Here is a 22,033-nt window from a genome sequence, read left to right as displayed (position 1 = left end):
GCAAACGAAACCATTGGTTTTCGTAAAAGCCGAAAGAACAGCTGGTACAATGAGGACTGTCGTGTCATAGTGGAGAGAAAGCAGACATCCAACATCTTAATATTGCGATGAACGTGAGAAGGGAAGTGAGACGCTTATGCAGACAAAAAAAAGAGTGGCCAAAATACGTGAGCATGAAGAGATAATGCTCGAAAATTCTACGAAAAGATGTGGCGACTAACGGAAGGTTTCAAAACCGGATCATACTCTCGTAGAATCCAAAGAAGGGATTTAGTGACTGATGTTCAGAGCATGCTGAAGTTATGGAAGGACCTCTTCTCCAGCTTGCTGAGCGTCAGTTAAAGTTTAACATCTGGGGCTGGCGAACCGGATTCCCCAATCGATGACGATGGTTTAGATGTTCCACTGCCCGACTATGATAAGGTTCAAATAGCTATTACTGATCTAAAGAACAACTAAGCGGCAAATGGCCGATGGACTGACGGCCGAGATATTCAAATAGGGCGGCGGAGAACTGACAAGGTGCATCAGCTTCTTTCCAAGATATGATCGGATGAACGGGCATGTAAGTTGATTGGAACCTAAGTGTACTCTTCCCAATCCACAAAAAGGGACAATCTGCGCCAATTACCGTGGGATAATTGGATGTTAATCCAAGACAGATAATGTTGCTAAATACAACTTAGGCGGTCATGTCCTTCTGTCTGTCTAGTCCTTCAGTTTTTGAGATATCGAACTGAAATTTTGCACACATCCTTTCGGATCACTATATCATAAATGAAAAATTGTTTCTTTTGACGAGATATCTTTATTAAATTCAGCCTGAATTATTATTTAAGTCAATGGTGCAATCTCCGAAGAAATCACGCAGATGGAATCACTACAAGTGATCTGCCATACAAACTGAACGGTCGGAATCAAGTGCTTGATTGGAAAGCTTCTACATTTGCAGAGAATTTTTCAAGAAATTTGCTTGTGTTATGTGTTATTAATACTAAAGCATACCTTTGCTGCTCTTCAAACCCATCGAACAAGATCAATTTCTTATATACCTTAGAAATTTTTTACTTGTGAAAGGTATTCTTGACCCGACCTCATAACTGATCTTGTATAAGCTATCTTTAATCGAAATATTTCAATCGGTAATTAGTACTTAAACACTGTCTACCCTAATATGACAATAATTCCTCATGTTGTATGAGGAAATCGAATTTAACTTCAACTGCGGAAAACAAGTATTTGCTTATAAATAACTGTATACATATTTTCATATAACAATATGTTCTACTGTTTATACTTCAAAAAGAGCAAAGAAGGGCGTCTCACAAACACATCTACAAGCACATTTGTAAAGAGACTTACATTTATTTGCTAAAAAATGGGAAAGAGGTGGACATGAAAAATTGCATTGCAAGCGAAGGACATCAGCCTTGAGCTTATACATGCATATATATTTGTGTAAATATACAGTCCCCAATGCAAGTACGCCTGCGCATGTGAGTATGTCGAAGCGAGCTTTTCACATGCCAACGCGTGCATAAAGCATGAAGTAGTGCGAAACGTTTCCGCTTCCCGTTCGCTTCTTTCTTCAAGCTACAGCAGAAACGCAAACTAAGAAATACACCTACATCTTATGCGCACACACGAGCGAAGAGACAGCACCCAAGCACCCTTATCTGCGAGCACGTACTCACATCAACTACAAACACTCATCTTCAGCCGCCAGGAGCCTGCAGTCCTACACTGGCGTTCGCTTGTTTCAAGTGCAGGATGTGCATTTGCTGCTGAAAAGTCCTGCCATTCAAGCGTGCTATGTTAGGATAGCTGCAAGTCAAATAAGTGGCTGCTCGCCGGTGAAATGGAAATTGTTGCAGCCAGCAATTTTACGCCTCTGCCGTGAAACTTTGGAGGCAATGAAAGTTAGCTGCCACTCTTTTACACACACATAAACGTATGCATTTACGGGTGCGCGCTCTTGCGATTCTTGGTTACTGATCCCCTGTAAACGCCTATAAGTATGCATCACATTGGTTTCGGTTAGACAGTCAGTCAGCCAGTGAGCCAGCGGTCATATCAGATTCACCCTTTAGTTGGATCTTCTGCATATACACGCCACGGCTCGTTGCATCTCAAGGCTGGTGTACAGCTAGTGAACAAGCTGACGCTATCAGGTGTGTCCTTGTAGAAGACGAGTCGAAGTGTTGACGAATAACTGTACAGTTAACTGCTTGTGCCACATATGTACTCGTGTGCATGTCGGTAAGTGTTAGATGATTCCTAAGGCAAGTGAATGGAGCGAGTGATTTGACACACTGGTTCGAAACTTTTAACTTTTATTTTGGAATCTAAATGTTAAGAGCTTTTAGATTCCTAACGCATATTGCTCTCAGGACGAAGTATTTGATCGCCATCTCTATATCGATCTCGATATCTTGGAATACCATTTATTAGAAAAATAGGCATGGATGCAGGCGTAGGTCAAGGAGATTCCTCAAGTTAAAGAGACCGAAGTTCTCACGTTATTGGGAAGCTAATCCCTTTATAGTGGAGTTTAGAATCCAGTTTACATCAGTTTTGAAACCACTTACAGAACTGTAGAAAAACTTGCTATTTGGAAATCATTTCCACATGAATAATATATCATCAATACATTTTTAGAAGATAGCTTAAACTTTTTAGTATTCCGTTTTGTAGTTTAATTTCTGAAGCGAGCTTTCACCAAAAAATAAATTTTAAAAGACCCGCCTCTAGTTGAGCTAGTAAAAGGACCAGTATTGAGTATAAATCTAAAGATTCGTCAGGATAGGGAAGGTCTTCTCCGCGAGGCGACTCCCTATCGACTCTTGCCAACAGAGACTACTTCGGACTGATTACGCAAGTGAGAAGTGTAGTCCTCTCTCGACGAACAAAAACCAAACTCACTATTCCCATCCTGCTACTTGGTGCAGACCATGGACGATGACATCTGGTGAGTCGACGTAACAAGTTTTCGACAGAAAGGTTCTGCGGAAGATTTATGGTTCTTGCGCATTGGCAACGGCGCGTATCGCATTCGATAGAACGATGAGCTGTACGAGATATACGACGGGATCGACTGCATCCCTGAAAACTTGGGTCACTCCGTCGCGGAACCTATTCCTGGTATTATCTTTCTACACATAGACCTACGAGGAACTTTTTGGTTTGTGCAGAGACTTTTTTCAAGAACTTATCAGTCAAGTTTTGCTGCAAGCTACCAGTTCACTGAGGCTATCCAGATAGCAGCAGATGTACTGCGTTACTCTGAAGTCAAGCGTCTTTCAGAGAGTTTGGTACTACTTCCGATAGCAGAGCCATATTAGAGGCCTTGAGCTCTCTGACAGTGTGCTCAAAGCCAGTCATGGATTGATGATCTCATTAGTTATAGCAGCACGATTTGTCGATAGAAGGACTGCAAAGCTGGGCTCGCAAAAAGCACAGCAGGTTGGGAATGAGTCGGTATTCCTTTCTCTAGCGTTCTGACACTGAATTAATTGATCTCACGTGATCTTAGCAAGCATTTGTCAGCAATCATCACATGTACGGGTACGGAATCCATCTGATCCAGAGCGGATCCAAGCCGGAATTTTGGCAGTTCTAACTGGACACTATCCTAACTTTTTTGTAACTACACCTTCTTCGAACCGGGCGCATTGGTTGAAATTAAGAAATTTTTGAGGGTCATTCATGTCGATTCAAAATCAGAAGTTAGTGGTCCAACAAAGAACTGACCTGCTCAGCTAGGCAATTAGGATGGTTGGTGAGTCCTGTCGCAAAATCAATTCGTTTACCTAACCTACAGGTCTTTGTAAAAAGCTTAATAAAGTACAATTTCCAGAACAATTGCGTTAAAGCTACTAATTTTACGAGGTTATGCTAGACTTTCATTTATAATATGAGTTCAGAACAGGGGCTGTGCCAGCCTTTAGTGAATTCGGTAAAAAACCTGGCTTAATAGAGATTGGCGTGTTCGACCACAGCAGGGAGAAGGAAGGCATGTCCCGCGAGGGATAGAAGAGAGTGGCGGTGGCTATCTCAGTCCAAAAGGTGCTCAGAGGAAACCCAGGGCCACCCCCAAATTGCGAGTGCGGGATGACACCATGAGCTTCATTAGCTTACGACACGTGGATATGGTCAAACAACCATGACGAATGACCCGAATCCTTCGGAAATAGCGAGTTCAGGGGCCGGTTTGTCAATTGGCGCGTCCGTCTTCAACCTCGAACAGCAAGAGGTGCGAGTCGAGCACGACGTGGACGCCGAACTAAAACTTCTGGACGAAAGTCTGAAGGATGAGACGCCTCCAAATTAACATAAAGTATGCGAAGCCGGCCTTCGCCAATTTACTGTACTGTCTTAAGCAAAACGAAGCCGATGTCGCCGTGATCCAGAAAAGGCGGCTGACTAGTAACGGCATCTCTGGATTGAGGACGAACCAGAGCTTGTGTGATGGTCCGAAATGAATTAACGGTATTTTTTTAAGTAATCTTCTGGAAATTCAGAAGTGTTGGGCTCTTTATGTTGAGTAGGTATTTACCTTTTCTCTCTTGTAGCCATGAGATTCAGTAATCGAGATCGTTAGTATTATCTGAATCCACAGGCTTTTTTCAGATTGATTAAATACATCGATCTCAACCAGTTTGATCCCATAAACATATATTGATATTGCTTATGCTTCCATGCAATATATACATATATATACATATGTATGTATGTTGAACATTGCCAAAAACTTTTAGACTTCGAGCCAGTGTACCGTGCGTGTGCTTTTGTTTCACTTCACTTTTTTCTCTGTTAATGTCCTCAAAAGTTTTCGCCACAACTAACTCCCAAAATGCCACACATCTGCATGTATAGCAAAGCGTTGCCAGAACTTTTTGCAACACTCATAGTTTTTTCCATATTGGTATCAGTCGACGCCCACACATTTGCTTGAGTGATTGCAAAACTTCATTTTCAATTCAATTTTACTCAACTCTCGTCGCCTTGGCTGCTATTGTCGCTCTTCCACGTGTTCGCCTTCTCTACTTGTCGTCACTGTCTTGAAGTGCAATCTTTTCCTTTTTTGATTTCGCTCACCTGCATCTAGTGTCGCACACAAGTTTGCACTGGCCCAGCTGGGGGAATTTCAGCAAGTTCTTTATGTGGACATTTGCATGTCAAAGTGTCGGGAAATTGCAACTCGTCATCGACTACATTTCGGTTTTATGTCAACCAACTGCTTCCAACTGCCACTTTTTCCTGAGTTTTATAAGTTTCAGTTGTGTGACTACGTCTGCAGTGCAAATGTATGCGGGCATACGAAAGTAATGGCGTTTTTGTCAAATTTTCAGCTTTGAAACCTTTGACTACTAACATTCTCAAAGTGTATCGTTTTCACTTGGAGAACTTGTACAAAGTCAATAAGTTGTATAGTCAATTCTTTTATTGTAACGAGATTAATTTTTTTATAGGGAGGATTTGCATGGTAACACATTGAAAGGATAATTGAATGCAACTCTGATAAGTATTTGCCAATTTTTGTTTAAAATTATTATACGACGGATTGAGTGTCTCAATAAGATCCCATTTTCTCAAATTTAAAACGTCTTAAAAATGTGGAGGAACTTAACTTCAAAAAGCACTCTCCCGAACGAAACTAATGATATTAACACAGTCACAGGACTTAGTCAATATTTAAGAGACCGGTAGAGAAGATATCAATGCAATTATGAGGCTGTAGTTCGACTCGTTCAACAATAAATTTGGATTCATCAGAATCCGAAGGGAAAAATTGGAATTATATATTTGAATTCATCTGGAAAACCATATGTCTCCGCCAATCAACGTGGGTATTTGCTCACTTTGGGCTGATTTACCTACGCAATTGACAGGTCAATTGAATAGTTCTCGACCTAACAGAGTAAAACATATTTTTTGCAAATTCTTCTTTTTATTCAACATAGTTCCCTTCACGGTTGATATACTGGTTATATTGACCCTCCAACTATTCAATATCATTTTTGTGTACGATTTGTTCTTTGCTTCAAAATAGACCACAGTTCTTCACCCGTACATTATCTTGGTAAAACAACACTTTTTTTTCTTCAAATGCGAATAACGGTGATTTCAATCGTTCTTGATGGTGCTTCCTTTTTCTAAGTTGTCAAATAAAATTATTCCTTATAAATAATATTATAAAAGTTGTCAGCCGACTTTTGCCTCTTTCCACGCTTTGTAACGGGTTAAGCCGGTGCAGTTCACTCGGATGACTGTCGATTGACTTCGGAGTGTAATGATGGAACCATGTTTCATCCATTGTCAATTATCGGCGCAAAAACGCGGATCTATTACGCTTGAACATCTTCAAACACTTCTACGCAACATCAGTTGTCGTTGTTTTTTGGTCAAAAGTGAGCTCTCGCGGTACTCACTTTGCACAAAGCCTTTTCATACCGAAATATTCGTGAGTAATATCATATACACATATAGTTGATATCTTTAAAGTGCCTGCTATATCGAACAACTTCACTTTACGGTTGTCCAAAATTATTTTCTGGACTCTTGATATTTTTGTAGCGGTAAAAACCTCTTTTGGTCATGTCCTGCCTTCACTGTCTTCCGTGCTCATTTCATCACGTCTTTATTACATCTTTGTTGGTTGATCTTCCTGTGGCAGTTTCCAGAAACTCGTCATCAAATTAAGTTTTTGCATCGACTGTATTTTCCCTTCACAAAGCAATTCACAAGAAATTCCTTTTTATCCATTTTCTTCACAAAAACAAAAGTTTCTTTCACTCAAAATGATATAATTCACAAACCAAAACTGATCCGACAGCTGCCAAAGGCGCCTTTTGAATGTCAAGACTAACTGAAAACCATATGATTTTAATTCCAACAGGGTCATCTATGTTTCTTGCCCGGGTACTTTTCAATTGACCTTTAGTAACAGGCCGTAACTAGCAAGTAATTTAATGGATCTGAAGAATAGATCAGACAATTTAGAGCAGAAAACTATAGAAAAGTGTTTATCATACTTCATGATTAAAAAAAAAATAGGTTTAGGACTCTTAAGTATAAAAACTATATCGAAATCTATTCTTTCCGGGTTCGAGTGCAAACATTATAATCGCTTCCTCATTCACAAAGCTGTATTTGAGAATAACTTCATTGTAACAAGAGTGTTTCTTAGCTTTCACCTAATCAATTATTATAACTTGAATAGAGTATGACAAGGAAGAAACACACAAAGTTCTACTGACACTCTATAGAAGGAACTGCAGGGACATGATTGGAATGTCCACTGGACACAGTCTGGGGGCGACGCATATCTACACAAACTGACAGATCGAGAAGCAGGAAATGTCAAGAGCAAAGTAACAGGGAAAGAATGGAACCTCCTTTGAATCTCGTATTTGCAAGACAACGCTTCAAGAGACACTGGAAGAGATATTATTAGTGAAGCCACACAACCTGTTGAAATTCGCGGCAAGTTACGTCAATTAAACGTCACTAGATCTGGTATCAAAAAGGACCAAAATTAGTCTTTAGCTTTTTAGCCTACCAGACTAACCAGCCTAACCACTCAAGGTGTATGAAATTGTAACAATATATTGCCTACTATTCAGCGCTATAACCACAAAAATGGAAAACTATAGTATACGAACCAGTTTGAATATATTTTTTTGGTTAATTTAAATATATAAATAGACCTAATTAACTGATCTCAATTATTGCAAGAGACTTATATTTATTATTGCTTTTTCGGATAATTAAAATAAGCTTAGGATCACACATTCTGCAGAATGGTCTGCACGGTGAAGAGTATGTCTTGAAATTCCAATACGAAAATATATATTTTTTTTAAAATCATGCTAAACAATTTAACGCAAACAAATATTATTATTTTTCTTTTTTCACCAAAGGCTATCCTTTATGCTACAATCGGTCTACACGAGACAACTGCCCAACACAAATTGAAATGATACCACATTAACACTCAATAAAAAGTGATTTTTCTTATAAAAGTATTTGGACTCAAGATAATATGGCTTTTTACTACCCACTCACGCATATCTTCGTAATATGTGAATATGTGTATAATGAACTTATGTACTTTCATTTCACAGGCACCACTTTCCGCCGTGGCAGCTGCCTGTCTGTCTCGCATAAACTCATACGCACCGTCGGCTAAATATTAATAAGCTAAATGCTCGATAATTGAGGAACCGTGTAATAAAAGCGGCTATAAATAAAAGAAACAAACATACAACAACAAGTGTAATCAAAGAAGTAATAATAAAATAAGCAAATAACAGCAATAACCTTAAGCAATAACAACAACAAAATAATATCAAAGTGACTGTGTCAAAATGCAATTATCGTAAAGTCGACACATTAAAGCCCAAATGCATTGGAATTTACATACATACGTACATATACCTCTATATATATAGGTACATTCATATACATATGTACATATAAAGGTATATGTGTTCATATATAGCCATGTGATAATTAACAGCAACAAAGTGTATGAAGAAAATATGAAAGGACAAGTGGAGGCAAATCGGCATAACCGAATATTTCCATAGCATATGGTTATATTAAATTTATCGTTATAAATGTCCACCGAATTCCTTTGGGGTGGCTTTAATATACAAAGTGCTTTCCAAAGTAAACAGGACTTTTGGAATCTAGCGCCCCCTGGTGGCGCCATGTACATGTCGACTGATGCGTCTGCTATCTTTATCGATTGCCCAGTGAGAATTTCATGACATTTCATTGGCTGGAAGTGAAGTTATTGCGTTTTCACTGTCAGTATGTTTGTGGTATCGGTGCAAAAATGAGCTTCGAACAAAAAGCCTTTATTAAATTTTGTTTTAAAATTGGTAAAACTTTTACCGAAACGTTGATGAAACAAGTTTATGGCGATGATTGCCTATCCCGTAACAGAGTACAAATGTGGTTTCAACATTTTCAAAGTGGTCGTGAGGACATAACTGACGATCAACATGTGGGCCAATCAAAATCCGTGAACACCGCAAATTCCATCGAAACTGTGCGTGAATTCATTAAAAATCAGCCGAAATCATCATTGAAATTCATGGAAATGGAATTGAACATCTCCAAAATATCGATTTATCGCATTTTGACCGAACATTTGGGCTTACGAAAGGTGTGTGCACGGTTTGTTCCGCACAAATTGACTGACGACCAAACATTGCTCTGAATCCAAGGACGATTATTTCACCAAAAATCACATTTTAACCATTACCATTCCCCGTATTCACCTCATATGGCATCGTGCGACTTCTTCCTTTTCAGAAAAATGCATTTGCCCACGAAAGGAATGCGTTATGCAGACGTAGAGGCCAAAAGACTTGCTCCGGCATACTGGCGGCCATACCGGCCAACGAGCTAAAATACTCGTTCGACGTGCTTTTGGACCATGCAAAAAGCTGTATTGAAGCAAAAGGAGACTATTTTGCATAAAATAAATTGATTTTGCCGAAAAAAACCATTTTTTCTGTTTTTTTTTTTAAGTCCTGTTTACTTTGGAACGCACCTTGTCTGTTGCAATGGCACAAAACCAAGTGTACATATGTCAGCATAAATATGTATGTTGTTACAATTAACTCCCACTGCCCCACAAATACAGCACATCAGACATGAACTTGTTTTTGGATACTTATAAGAGAATTAACTATTTAATAGAATAGTTCAGGCAGTAAATGCATTAATGTGTATTGAAATAGAATCGGTTAGTTATTATAAAGATAAGTCAGACTAATAATTTTCTAATTCAAATTGAGTTCTTAGATGTAAGTACATGCTCAGCCATATAATGCAACTAAGGAAGAATGAAGTGAGATGCAAAGCAAATATGGAGAATTGAAGAGATTTATTGAGAATATTTAGCATTTGATCGATGAGCAATAAAGGGTTGAAAGGTAATCAAGAGGTATTTCTAATGCTTATCCCGTGCACATAGAATCCGATAGAGAGTAAAATATACTTATAGGCATACACCTCAAGGCTTTAGTTACGAGGTGCAAAAAAATATCGAATATGTTGATATTAGGTATATAAGAATACAAAGGTGGATCTTGTTAGATCTCTAATAGAATTCTAGTTTTATAGACAAGTATAGAGTGAGCTTCGAATTAATGCTTCATAATGTCAATTTCGGCTTCAAATCAAAACTAAAGGACTCTTCCAAGTCTACTTTGCTTAATGAGTTTGGAGACTTAATGAGTTTTTGAGACTATGAAAAAGTCATATCAGCACTTGGCGATAAGGTTCCTCAGTTCTATCGAGCGTTTAACCCGCCTAACGTGCGTCGGCAGCGGGGATTACAATATCGTATAATCTTCTCAAGAACTGAGCACGCTTAGCGATTTGCATGACGTCAAAGGATTACAATATCTTAAATTTGACGGATATTTCTCTCTAACCACCTTCATGAAAACCGTAGAAATGGCGGCAGCTACACTTTTCTATTCTTCATGGGAGGTAGCACAATCTTTCCTACTACGGTCTTACCGAGAAAGGTTTCTCCCTCAAGTCTGACCTTTGCCGCTTCACTGACGATTTTGGCCTATCCTGTTCAGTTGTCCCAATAACACTTCCTTCGCGCAGCCCCTTTCTGGTCCTTTCTAGCGTATCAGCATGCTGAATAGATACCTGTTCAGCCTTTCTGTCACCGCAGCGCTTTAGACTGCCGAACGTCGGTTCGACTTCTCTTTCCTGGTCGGAGTGTTCCGTTTCTTATTTCCGCCCTTAACACGCGTAGTTTTGCCCATTATTCTATAAGAAGTTCCCTAGTAACTCTGGCCGTAGTATTTTTTGTGGTCTGTAAATTTCTATCGACTTATCCATCTTTTCCTTCCTACACCGGCCCCTCTAGTAACCTTATTGGCTGATGGTTCCATCAATCTGACCGCTACGCTGTTAGGGATAGATCTAGATATCGGTCCCGACCGCTCTTCACCTCGCGAATGCCTCTTCTACTTATTAGGTTTTTGTGAAAAATTCATAATTAAATGGGTCTGCGCTCAGAACCGCTATACGGCCCGAAAGGGCGGATTCCATCTTCCACTCATTAGATTTTTGTGCTGAAATCATAGTCAAAGAGATCCCCACCCATCCCCTATCCGGCCCGAATTGTAGTCGTCTTCAACAGTCCTCAAATTGTCTCTCATGAAGTCAATGCGTTGATTGATATACGCCCTTATCCTAACCAACATCTACCATTTTCACAACAGTCGGGACTAAGTTACCGGAGAGGACCTGTATTTTATTTGGCCATTGACTGTCAATTCGGCACCATTCCTCGAAATTAGTTCAGGAAAGTTTTCTTCCGCTACTACAACAACAACCAACATCTATCACACCAGCCTAATGATAACGAGGAACGTACATTATGGCCTGCAATGGGTTTAACTGGACGGAGACAGTTGCAACATTAGCCCATCAGCTATTTCTAGCATAAAAGGCCATAAAAATTCTGAATATGTTCAGGGAATAAAAATTTGCAAACATTGCTTAAAAGTGATATTGTTGGTTAATTTTCTCTGCCCGTAAATACTTCACGAAATATTTAAAGTTAATGCTCTGACAACCCGAAAGAGGTGGAAGTGTGTAGAGTAATTCTTTTTGTAGTCTTTTATGACACTGCAACAAAAAAAGCTCAGAAAAAAAATATCCCCTTCATATTAATTAGATTTAAGTAATTTCTTTAGAGCCTTAGAAGGAAATTAGTGGTCGTTCGAGGTTCAGAATTTGATCAAATTTTCAAAATAGTGCTGATTTACCTTCTAGCCAAAAAGAGAATTAATCAAGCCACTGGCAACTGAACATGTACGAAAGGAAGCTAGAGAGCGCAAACCAGTTTGTAATAGAAGAAATTACCACAATCTTCAATCATGGTAGTGCGTGAATAAGTCATTAGCTTAAATTTATTTGATCGAAATTTTGCTGTAATGATGAAAGCACTTTTTCAGTTACTCACCATTCTCAAATATGTGTGCTCGTGTCAATTTGCTTAAGTCACTCTCAAAGCAGCAAGGATATTTATCAACAAATATATAGTAGCTTTGAAGTAAGTTCTTGAAGAGAAAATCTCTTGAGCGCCATAAATTAGCACACCATTTAGGCAGTCAAACGGCATGCTGCAAGCAAAACTCGTATGAAGATGTGTGTGGATGGCAACGACAAGACAAAACCGACTCATCATTAACCGAATCGCAAACGTCAATTACTTGGTGATTATTTCATTTACCAGCTGTCAAGGCGAGGAGATTAATTTTACGGAAACTTAGGTGGGGTTTAACGGCACAGCAGAACCACACATTCCTCAGAAACTATGAATGTATGAGTGTATGTGTGTGTGTGTGTGACAAATACGACCACATATGAGATTGGTCGTAAATAAGCGAACATTAGCACATCAATTTATGTGTAAATATCGGTGCGGCATTATGAATATTGGCATGTACTCATACACTGAGTCAGAGTGTGTGTGTATTTGCATTAAATGTGTCATATGAGTTCGTGTATGTGTGTGTGCAGTTGATTCACTCATTCAACCACTTGACAGGCGGTAAATCAGGACACTGAAGGACAATCGAAAATCAGCCGAGCTGGTGCGTCAACACATTTACACATATTCATATTAGGGTGAGGCAAAAGAAATTTTTTTTTATTATTAAAAATAATTGGAATTTTCAGGACAATTGAAAATCAGCCGAGCTGGTGCGTCAACACACTTACACATATTCGTATTAGGGTGGGCCAAAAAAAATTTTTTAATATTAAAAATAATTCAAAATTTCAGTACAATCGAAAATCAGCCGAGCTGGTGCGTCAACACATTTACACATATTCATATTAGGGTGGGCCAAAAAAAAATAATTTTTATTATTAAAAATAATTCGATATTTCAAAAGGACAATGGAAAATCAGCCGAGCTGGTGCGTCAACACACTTACACATATTCATATTATAATTTTTTTTTAAGGCTCAAAATTTGTATTATAACAAAGAATATTGACTTTTATTACTGTTTTTATGTAAGAAAGGTTAGATTGAATGGGCGATCGATAGGAATATCACATGGACCACATATAACTCCGGTCCGTTGATCATCATAAATCGACAAAGTACTTCGAGCCGAGGAACTTTGACACTTTACGTCATTTTAGAGTCTTAAAATTACAGCCTGAATGCCTATAGGACAAGGTCCAGTCAAAATTTCTAAAACCATTGCAAAATGAACTTTGCTGAGGGCTAGTAGCTCAGTATATCTCACACGTTCTACTCTCGACCAGAAAGATGTCGCAGTCGCGCAGCAGCTGGCTGTCGACTAAAGTCTGCTAAGCGTCTACGAGGTACATCGGTCCAGTTTTAGATCAGAAAATAACAACGGGAACCAAGCAAATTCTTTTTCCGATGTAAGCAATGTAAAGGTGATCTCACTTGCTGGCTCATCGGCTTTGTACACCCTGAAAAATGCACTACAAAAGTCTGGTAACTTAAAACTAAGCATGGATGAAAGCTCCTTACTGAAGACTCCGCCTACAACCTTCGTTCCCAGCTTCGACTCCTCCGTGAAAAAGCTCACTGCGCCTCTTCTCTAGCGACTTCGCCCTGTCCGCATATCTCCCGTCGGTATGGGAACAGACAAACAGTCATCAGGAATAGCCTCAGTGAAACAGTGTTCCAAATTTTCAGAGATACAAATGAAGGAGGAGGGAAATTCGGCGTGACCATATTCGGGTCCGTTCTTTTGAGCCTCAGAGCAATCTTCGCAGCAATACTAATGGCGACAATATGCACGAATACTTTTTATGAGCAAAAAAAAATTAAAAAGAAAGTCTTTTTCGGCTCACCCTATTACATACAATATATGTTGTATTATTTATGTACATACACGTCAAAATATTCATATGTTTCTAATAATATTATAGTTGAAACGAGTATTTGCGTCGCCATTAACTAAGCATTGCCGCACCAACACATTGACAGAGCTCAATTAATTGCCGCAATCGAATGTGGCCAATACAACCGTGCAACTGTGCAACTTCAACACGCCAACTACAAGTAAATATGTGCTGCGTGCCACACTGCTGCCGTATATTTGGCAACAAACAGTCCCTCTAACGGCAGTTCTTGTTGTTGTTGACTGTTGTGTGGCCTTGGCACAAGTGGCTCCCCCCGCCCTGCGGCGCTCCGCTCAGCTTATCTTGCCTCAACTCCGTGCAGTGCGACTCAACTCAGCTCAGCTAGGCGCTGCTGCTCTTTTCGGTATAACGGTTTTTTAAGTGCCGTCAAATTGGCGGCCATGCCACATGACAAGTACAACTATATATGTAGTAATAATATAACTAATGTATGTCGGTATGTATGCGGTTGCGTTGCGAAGGTGGTGGCTGCCAGCGATGGTTAATTGAAATACGGCGGATAGTACACATACATACATTCATACATATCCTCACAAGCACACAATCACATTCACATATTTATTGTGGCATCATTCGTCCTTGCCACAATGGAGGCCGTTCGCTTGTTGCGGTTACTGTTATTATTATTGCTATTGTTAGTGTTATTGCTGTGTTTTAGTGCAATCTCATGTATTCCCTTTATTTGTTGTTTGTTTGCTGTGGTTTGCTGCTATCGATATTCAATTTCAATATTCTAAAAATATGAAATAAATATTAAAAACACTCATTGCTAGGGATTTGCTTCGTCAAGCCGCTGAAATATGGCCTCCAGCAAAAATGGAACTAGCTGCAAGTGTTTCGATGCACTACTGGGAAAATATTGCAAAAAATGGCATTTATTGCCCTTGGATATATTGGAATTGACTGATCACTCTTAAAATGAATTAAATAAATAAAATTAAAATGAAAATATAGGTACACATATGTATAAACAGTTACTCGAAAATTCTGCTCAGTAATGGAATTTATGTTCCAAAAATAAAACCAATTCGCCCTGTAAAATATTGATACTCATGTCCGAGTTTTTTATAAAAAAAAGGTCAAAAAAATTAGAAAAAAATGTCTTACTACTAAGAGTAAAAAATAGTAAAATTTTGTTCATAATTTTAAAATTCTTAATTTATTCCTCAAAATCCATGTCGTCCCGTCAAAGTAGTCCCCCTTGACTCGAATACAGTTTTGCCAACGTATTTTCTAATACTCGAAACAGTTGTTGAACACAATTTCCGGAACAGCTTTCAATGCATGTGGCGTTTCACGTTTCACAATTGACCTCAAACGGTTTCCCGGAGCGGTTTTTTGAGTTTGCTGAATAACCAAAAGTCACACGGAGCTAAATCAGGCGAATACAGTGGTTGCGGCATGATATGGTTGAAAATTTGGAGAAAACCTCTTTTCAAGAATAGCCTCGCACAACACTCAAATAGTATTCCTTGTTGACAGTTTGTCCCGTAGGAAGGAATTCGGTGTACACCACACCACGGTAATCGAAGGAAACTGCCAACAAAACCTAGATTTTTGACAAGCTTTGACGTGTTTTTTTATTTTGCTTTGGCTTACATTTGCCACAATATTCGATCGGATCGTAAGCATAGATTCAAGATCATCGCCTGTAATAATACGGTTCATGACATTTAGGTAGTCGGGAAGAATTGCTTCACAGCCATTAATGCGACGTTGTTTTTCGATTTTGTGATTTTGGAACCAATCGTGCTTTCACTTTTCTTAGGAACAAATAATCTTTCAAAATGGGTTTGACAGATCCTTCCCATATTCCAATTATTCCAGTGAAATATCTGAGCATTAATCGTCGATCCTCAAGCACCATTTTTTTTGTTTAATGACGTGTTTTTGGTGATGGCCGTAATGGACGTGGTTAGTCGTCAACGTGTTCTCAACGTTTTGAATAATTTGTACGAATCACAAATCTTGGTCGCGACAAACCATTATCACCTAAGGCCTTTTCACACAAATTTTAATGAAGCTTCTTTGTTGAATAATCATCGTAAAGACCGCAAACGGTCTTAGAGGAATAGCCGAGCCGGCACAGCGTAGACCAAACCAGCATTAACAGGTAGAAAGGTTTTTCTGTGTTTGGTGGGATTGGCAGGGAGTCATCTAATATGAACTGCGCTCTTCGGCCAGACTATTGAATCGGAAATTTACTTAATCCTTATAAATTTTATAGAATATTTTGAGATATTTTTTTAAGAATGAAGGATTTCGGATCAGAGTCATGATTTTCAAATAGTCAACAACAACCAAAATCTGGACTTTAAAAGTCAAATTAAAAAAAACGTGTATTTTTGGTAACACTTCAAAATTCTCTATTTCTTCAACGAAATTCCTGAAAACATAGATTACTATGAAGCAGAGGCTCCTTGTGGAGACTTGTTCTCTGCTCACGTACCGACAAAGAGTAGTAGTGAACTTTTTTAGGTGGGACGAAGCTTGGAGGGAAAATTGGATGAGGAGTTTTTTGTAAAGGGATCTATGTAAATCTAAGCTTTAGGCTACCGAGTCACTTTAAGAGTTTTTCAGGTAGACGTGGTTGCTATTACATTGGCAGTAGACGTACGGCTAAGAAGTGTACCTTCTTTCAGGGAGGCGAGCATTCACTCCCACAGCATCAAGCTTCGTCATCCTTACATTGGGATAGGAACGAGTTGCATCTCCATTAGTGTCTTGCGTAGCACTACACCAATTGATCTTAGATACGCTTAGCAGGCACTTATCAACGATCAGTGCGACTGCAAAAACCTTTCGGTCTAATTGATAGAATAGAAGATTTTTACTGAATACTGTTCAATAGGCACTCATACGGTAAGGCTAAAAACATTGTCGGATGCAAGATGTCAAAGTTGTAAGGAGTAGGGTGAGGTGGAAACCACCAGATCTCGGCCTTTGGCGAACTTGAAGTTATGACCGAAACTGACATTAGCTGTCTCAACAATTTTGTGACAGCCTCAAAGCGCTCTGTCGATGTGTATGGATCTTATAAAGGAATTTTAAGTATCAGGCCACCGATCGTCGAATTAGTAGCACTTATTTTATCTTCCAAGCTTTCTCTAAATGTTTTCTTCTCAGCTTTCATCAGCTTACGGAAGTTGTCAGATATTCTAAGTTTCTCAAAGTTAATTGGTATGAAGAAATGACACCAATGACGTGATCTAAAAATTTGTGAATAGGAAATTTCTACCCTTCGAACTTCTGATGCTAAAAGTCGACTCCAGACGTTTCACTAATTCGCTAGCTATCGCTTGCTTGGAGAACTTTTTCAATTGAGCACAGCTAACAAATCACCAGTGTAGAAAGTTTTCTTTCCCTTTATTAAATTGGTCATTCACAGTGTTACTCACAAGCTTGGAAACTTTCAGAAAAGTAAAACTGACTACTATCCTCAACTGCGACCATTTCTTATCTCACTCAACACAAACACACAATTTTCCTCGCTATCTGAGGTTGTTGCATATTATAAAGAGACACACCCTTACAAGGAACACCGACAGCGTCAAGACATTTTCGGCGATTACACAAATTTGAAATGCATACTAAAAATCTTTGCCGATTAGCCTCATTGCATACTGTGGCACGCGAATTGCTGCAATGAAAATTGCAAGACCAGCAGGGAAGGCAGCGAAAAACTATTAAATGTCGGCACGTTTCTCTAATCGCTTTCATTACTCGCCGTCGCCCACGCTTCAAGCGTTCTCATCGTTCGTTCTGTTTTGAGTCTCGCCTTTTTTTGTTCGCAGCCCTTTTGCGCTTACTGTAAATAGTTTCCATTTAAATTCATTTAATGCGCTGCACAAACAACGCGCTCAGCTGAGTCTGATTAGTGTTGTTGTTTTTGTTATAGAATTATGAACTTGCCACTTGACCACTTGCAGACTCACCGCCAGCAGCAACAACAGCGCGCATAAAGGATACTTAATTGCAGCTGGTTGCGTGGCTAATGTGCAGCATGCGGTGGCGCAGCGGTGCTGCAACTGTTGAAAAGCGTCGAAAGGCGCTGAATTGAAAGTTTTCCACATCAAAAATTAATCGACACTTTGCCGCATTATAGTTTGCTGGCCTCTTTCTAAGTTCCGCACACGCTGACGCTTTTGTTGCGCGGCGCCTCCGTGGAACTTGTAGCGTTGTGCTGCAATGTGGCATCAATATTTAGTGTGGCTATGAAAGTGGTGGCAACGGCAGCAGCTCATTATATTGTTGAACGCTCTATTTGCGGTTAGTTGGTGGTGGCTTTACATTAACTTGCCATTTCCATTTCCACTTTTTCGATTTATATGGATTTGAGTCAGTGACTGGCAATTTTTAATATTCAATTGTGCGGGAAAAAGTTAGTTTTTGAAAGCTTTCAAGAAAATATGCCTAAAACGGAAGTTGGTGTTAGATTTTAATACTAATATGATATATTTAACAGTGTGACCTGAGAAGAAGTAAGCATTCCAAGAAGGTGCATATTTGTTACAGGTAAGATAAGTAGTGAAGGAAGCGAATCATCCTTCCCTAAGGTTGTGGGTTCGGGAGCCGCCACATTAAACAATACACCCAATGAAAAGATTAAAACAGCATTAGATGAAAGACCCCTTCTTTTGATAACTACCACTCCAAACGTGTTCAGCATAACGATTTAAGAGCATGCACATGGAATGTTCAGTCCCTTAATTGGGAAGGTGGCCAGTTGGCTGATGTCCTCAAGAGAGTAAAGGCTGATATCAGTGCGAAGTGCGGTGAACGGTATAAGGACTGAGGCGAGTAGGTCCATGGAATAGACCCGTGCAAGGAAGATCCGTACACATCACCTCTTCGTCGATTTTAAAGCCGCCTTCACAGCACGAAAAGGAACTGCCTCTACGCCGCAGCAAAACCCCATTATGCTTTTGGAGGCACTAAAGAGCAATATTGTATATCAAATCTAAGGCAAACGAATTGTCCTGTGGAACTTATAGAAGGAATAATCAACAAAATAGGTATAATAAAGAATATACATATATATTATTCTTCTATTAAATTGAAGGTTTCACTTAGCTTAATGACTACGAATTCATTATGGTCAGATATGACCCGTTTCGCCAAATAACTCATTGCTATTGATTTCATATTTGCACCCAGTCGCTATTGCCAAAAATGGGGCACTTGCAAAGTTGTTCGCTATAGACAGGGATGGGTAGGTATAACTTCGTGTTAGATCGGGACTATAAGATGGATGCATAAGAACTGCCAACACAAGCTCATAAAGCTTCTAGCGAGCTACTATCGATGTGCATGGTCAGAGGTTGTCCTAGTGAAACACAACTCCATTCTCATTGGACAAAGCTGTTCTAGGCGATTGCTTCCTTTAGGAGGTCCAATTGTTCGCAGTACAGGTCCAAAGTAGAAGTTTGGCCGAAGCAGAGCAGATAATCGTGGATGATTTTCTACGAATACCATCAAACACATAGTAGAACCTACCCGTTCTCCAATCCTGGTCTTGCTATCGGTGCGCCGGCTCACTGCGATTCGGCAGTTTTCAATTGACAATTTCGTGTTTTTTACGTTTTATCACCAGAAATGGAAATTTGCTCCAAGAGGTTTTGTGTTAAGGGATTACGTGGGTTTACGAGTTTCAAAAAATCGATTATTTTTATTGTGTTGTTAAATTCTACAACACCTCTAGAATATTGTCCTAAATTCAAGTTGATCCGAGTAACAGCTTCGGAGATACGGTCTTGAGAACTTGTGCGTTCGAGGCTAACTAGATTAAGTGCGCCGTCTTTATACGCGTTTTTCTCGAAACTGTGTTTTTTAAATCGGTTGCCAAGATTTCTCGAGAACTACTCAACCGAGCTTCATTAAAATTTACACAAGTCTTTAAGATACAAGTCCAAATTTTTAAGGAAGAATTACAACTATTGAAAAAAATTTCATGAAATTTTCACTGATTCATTTCGCATCTTTTTTCCGAGGGGTCAATGGCGTTGCAATGGCCGAGTTTAAAATATTTTTTTCCCAAAAACAATTAAAAACTCTAATAAATAACTATTTATATGAGAAAAAACTTGTTGGAAAAAGGCTGTTTTTTACCCCAGGGGAACCGATGGAACCCCTTAACATGTGTGGTGCCTTTGGCTCGAGATTATTTTGCATGGATCCTTATTTAAATGGTTTCAAACGTTTTTTATTTACTTTATTTTTATTTGACTATCAGACTCGAAGCGTTATTTTGACATCAAAATTGCGCATAATTTCCTGTCAGAGTATCAAGACCAAAAACCCTATTCATATTATCATAGCTTGCGTTTTCGTCTTAATGGAAGAAAAGCTAGACAATATGGCGTACTTTTTCTTTACTGATTTCCACCTTCGAAGGCTAATAATACTGTCAGTTTTGACTTGAAAAAGGGTGAAGTATCTTTTTAATGCTTAGAACCCGATCGGATTTATTTAGAAAAAGCATATATTGGAAAAATAATGGATAGAACGATTTTACGTAAGAAAACTCATCTTCTTCAATGTATATTTCTCCAATCAGGGATTGAAAACCCCGTTTACAACATTCAAGAGGCCACAAATCCTAAGAAAGTAACTACAGATATACTATATATCAAAGCTTCATTTCGGTCAATACTGAATAATTTAAGGCATTATCTCTGATTGATCTGAAAAATTACTCCTGAGCCAACGAAGACGTAAAATCTGAGTAAAAATGTAATACTTTTATCAAAACAAAATGTTTTTGTTGGTTACTGAAAAAAAACAACGACTACAACTAACAAGAATATAAGCAGGTAGCTCCGTTAATATCATCTGGGTACCCAGTCATATAGAAATAGAAGTAAACGAAAAGACAGGCGAGTATGCCCAATCGGATGAAGCTAAGAGGAATTGTTGTTTTGAAGATCTTAAAACACTATTACTTTGGGATAGTGTTGATGGTGGATATCAAAAAGCTTCGACTTCTAGACAAAAGGCAAATTAGTAATATTGTAGAGTACATCAGAGGACACCTAACCTTAAACTCTCATCTTCAGAAAATGCTAAAAGTGCATTTAGGGAGTAAAATGTCAAACTAAGTACTTGTCAAGGCAAAGCCACTATGTGTGTTTGCATAAAATTATTATTATCATAATCGCCATGCAACCGAAATTTTGAATGAGTGACGTCTTGGGACTAATTGTTCGTAATAATATCTAAGTGCGTATATGCCTTAGTCATATGTACATATGTATGTCTGAATAGCTTATGCATATGCATACTAATATTTCATATGAATACTTAACTGATGCATTCCTCTATATAGCCAAACAATATAACGGGTGCTCTAAGTAGAATTACTTTTATCAATAGCCTTTTTTTTGACAGATCACGCGTGAGTCGTGTCAAGTTCCAGTTTTTACAAGAATTGAAGCCGCTCAACCTTCCCAAGCTACATCGCTTTGCTCTTTGAAAGTTCCAAGAAGATCAAAAGTTTTCGAGCCAAATTTTGTTCAATGATGAGGCCCATTTCTGGTTCAATGGCTATGTAAACAAGCAAAACTGCCACATTCGCACATTATTATGCATATTCGCGACGAAGTGTAACCTGAAGAAATACAAGAGCTGCCATTTCATACAGAAAAAAAACGGTTTGGTGTGGCTTGTTGACTAGTGGAGTCATCGATCCATAATTCTTCAAAATAATGCCGATGAAAACGTAATCGTCAATGACGACCGTTAACGTGCCATGATAACCGATTATTTGATGCCTGAATTTGAATCTCGTGACCTCGGCGACATTTGGTTTCAATAAGACAGCGGCACTTCCCACATATCACATCATTCAATGGATTTAGGTCGATAGGCCACCGAGATCGTATGATATAACACCGTTAGTTTTCTTTCCTGTGGGGATTTATAAAGTCTAACCCAACGGATGGATCATCTACTTCTCAGACCGCGGCCGACATTTGAAAGAGATAGTCTTCAAAAAATAAATGCCAAGAATTTTGAATGATAATAAACATTCCTCATTAAATTCGAATCTCGAAATGGATAACCCCTTATAAAAT

At 38.9% G+C, this 22,033-nt stretch overlaps 1 long non-coding RNA gene across 1 annotated transcript in view; it reads right to left on the bottom strand.

Moving 5' to 3' along the window:
• Positions 1 to 8,123: 8,123 nt before the first annotated feature.
• LOC120774173 overlaps positions 8,124 to 22,033 on the bottom strand; it is a 108,685-nt gene continuing 94,775 nt past the window's right edge. Inside the window, exon 3 of the long non-coding RNA XR_005705224.1 lies at positions 8,124 to 8,242. This is a non-coding gene — a long non-coding RNA (uncharacterized LOC120774173). The remainder of the gene's footprint in view (positions 8,243 to 22,033) is intronic.

Source organism: Bactrocera tryoni, chromosome 4, assembly GCF_016617805.1.
Source record: "Bactrocera tryoni isolate S06 chromosome 4, CSIRO_BtryS06_freeze2, whole genome shotgun sequence".
In the NCBI taxonomy this organism is placed as follows: Eukaryota; Metazoa; Arthropoda; class Insecta; order Diptera; family Tephritidae; genus Bactrocera; species Bactrocera tryoni.
This window is presented reverse-complemented; position numbering and strand designations above follow the sequence as displayed.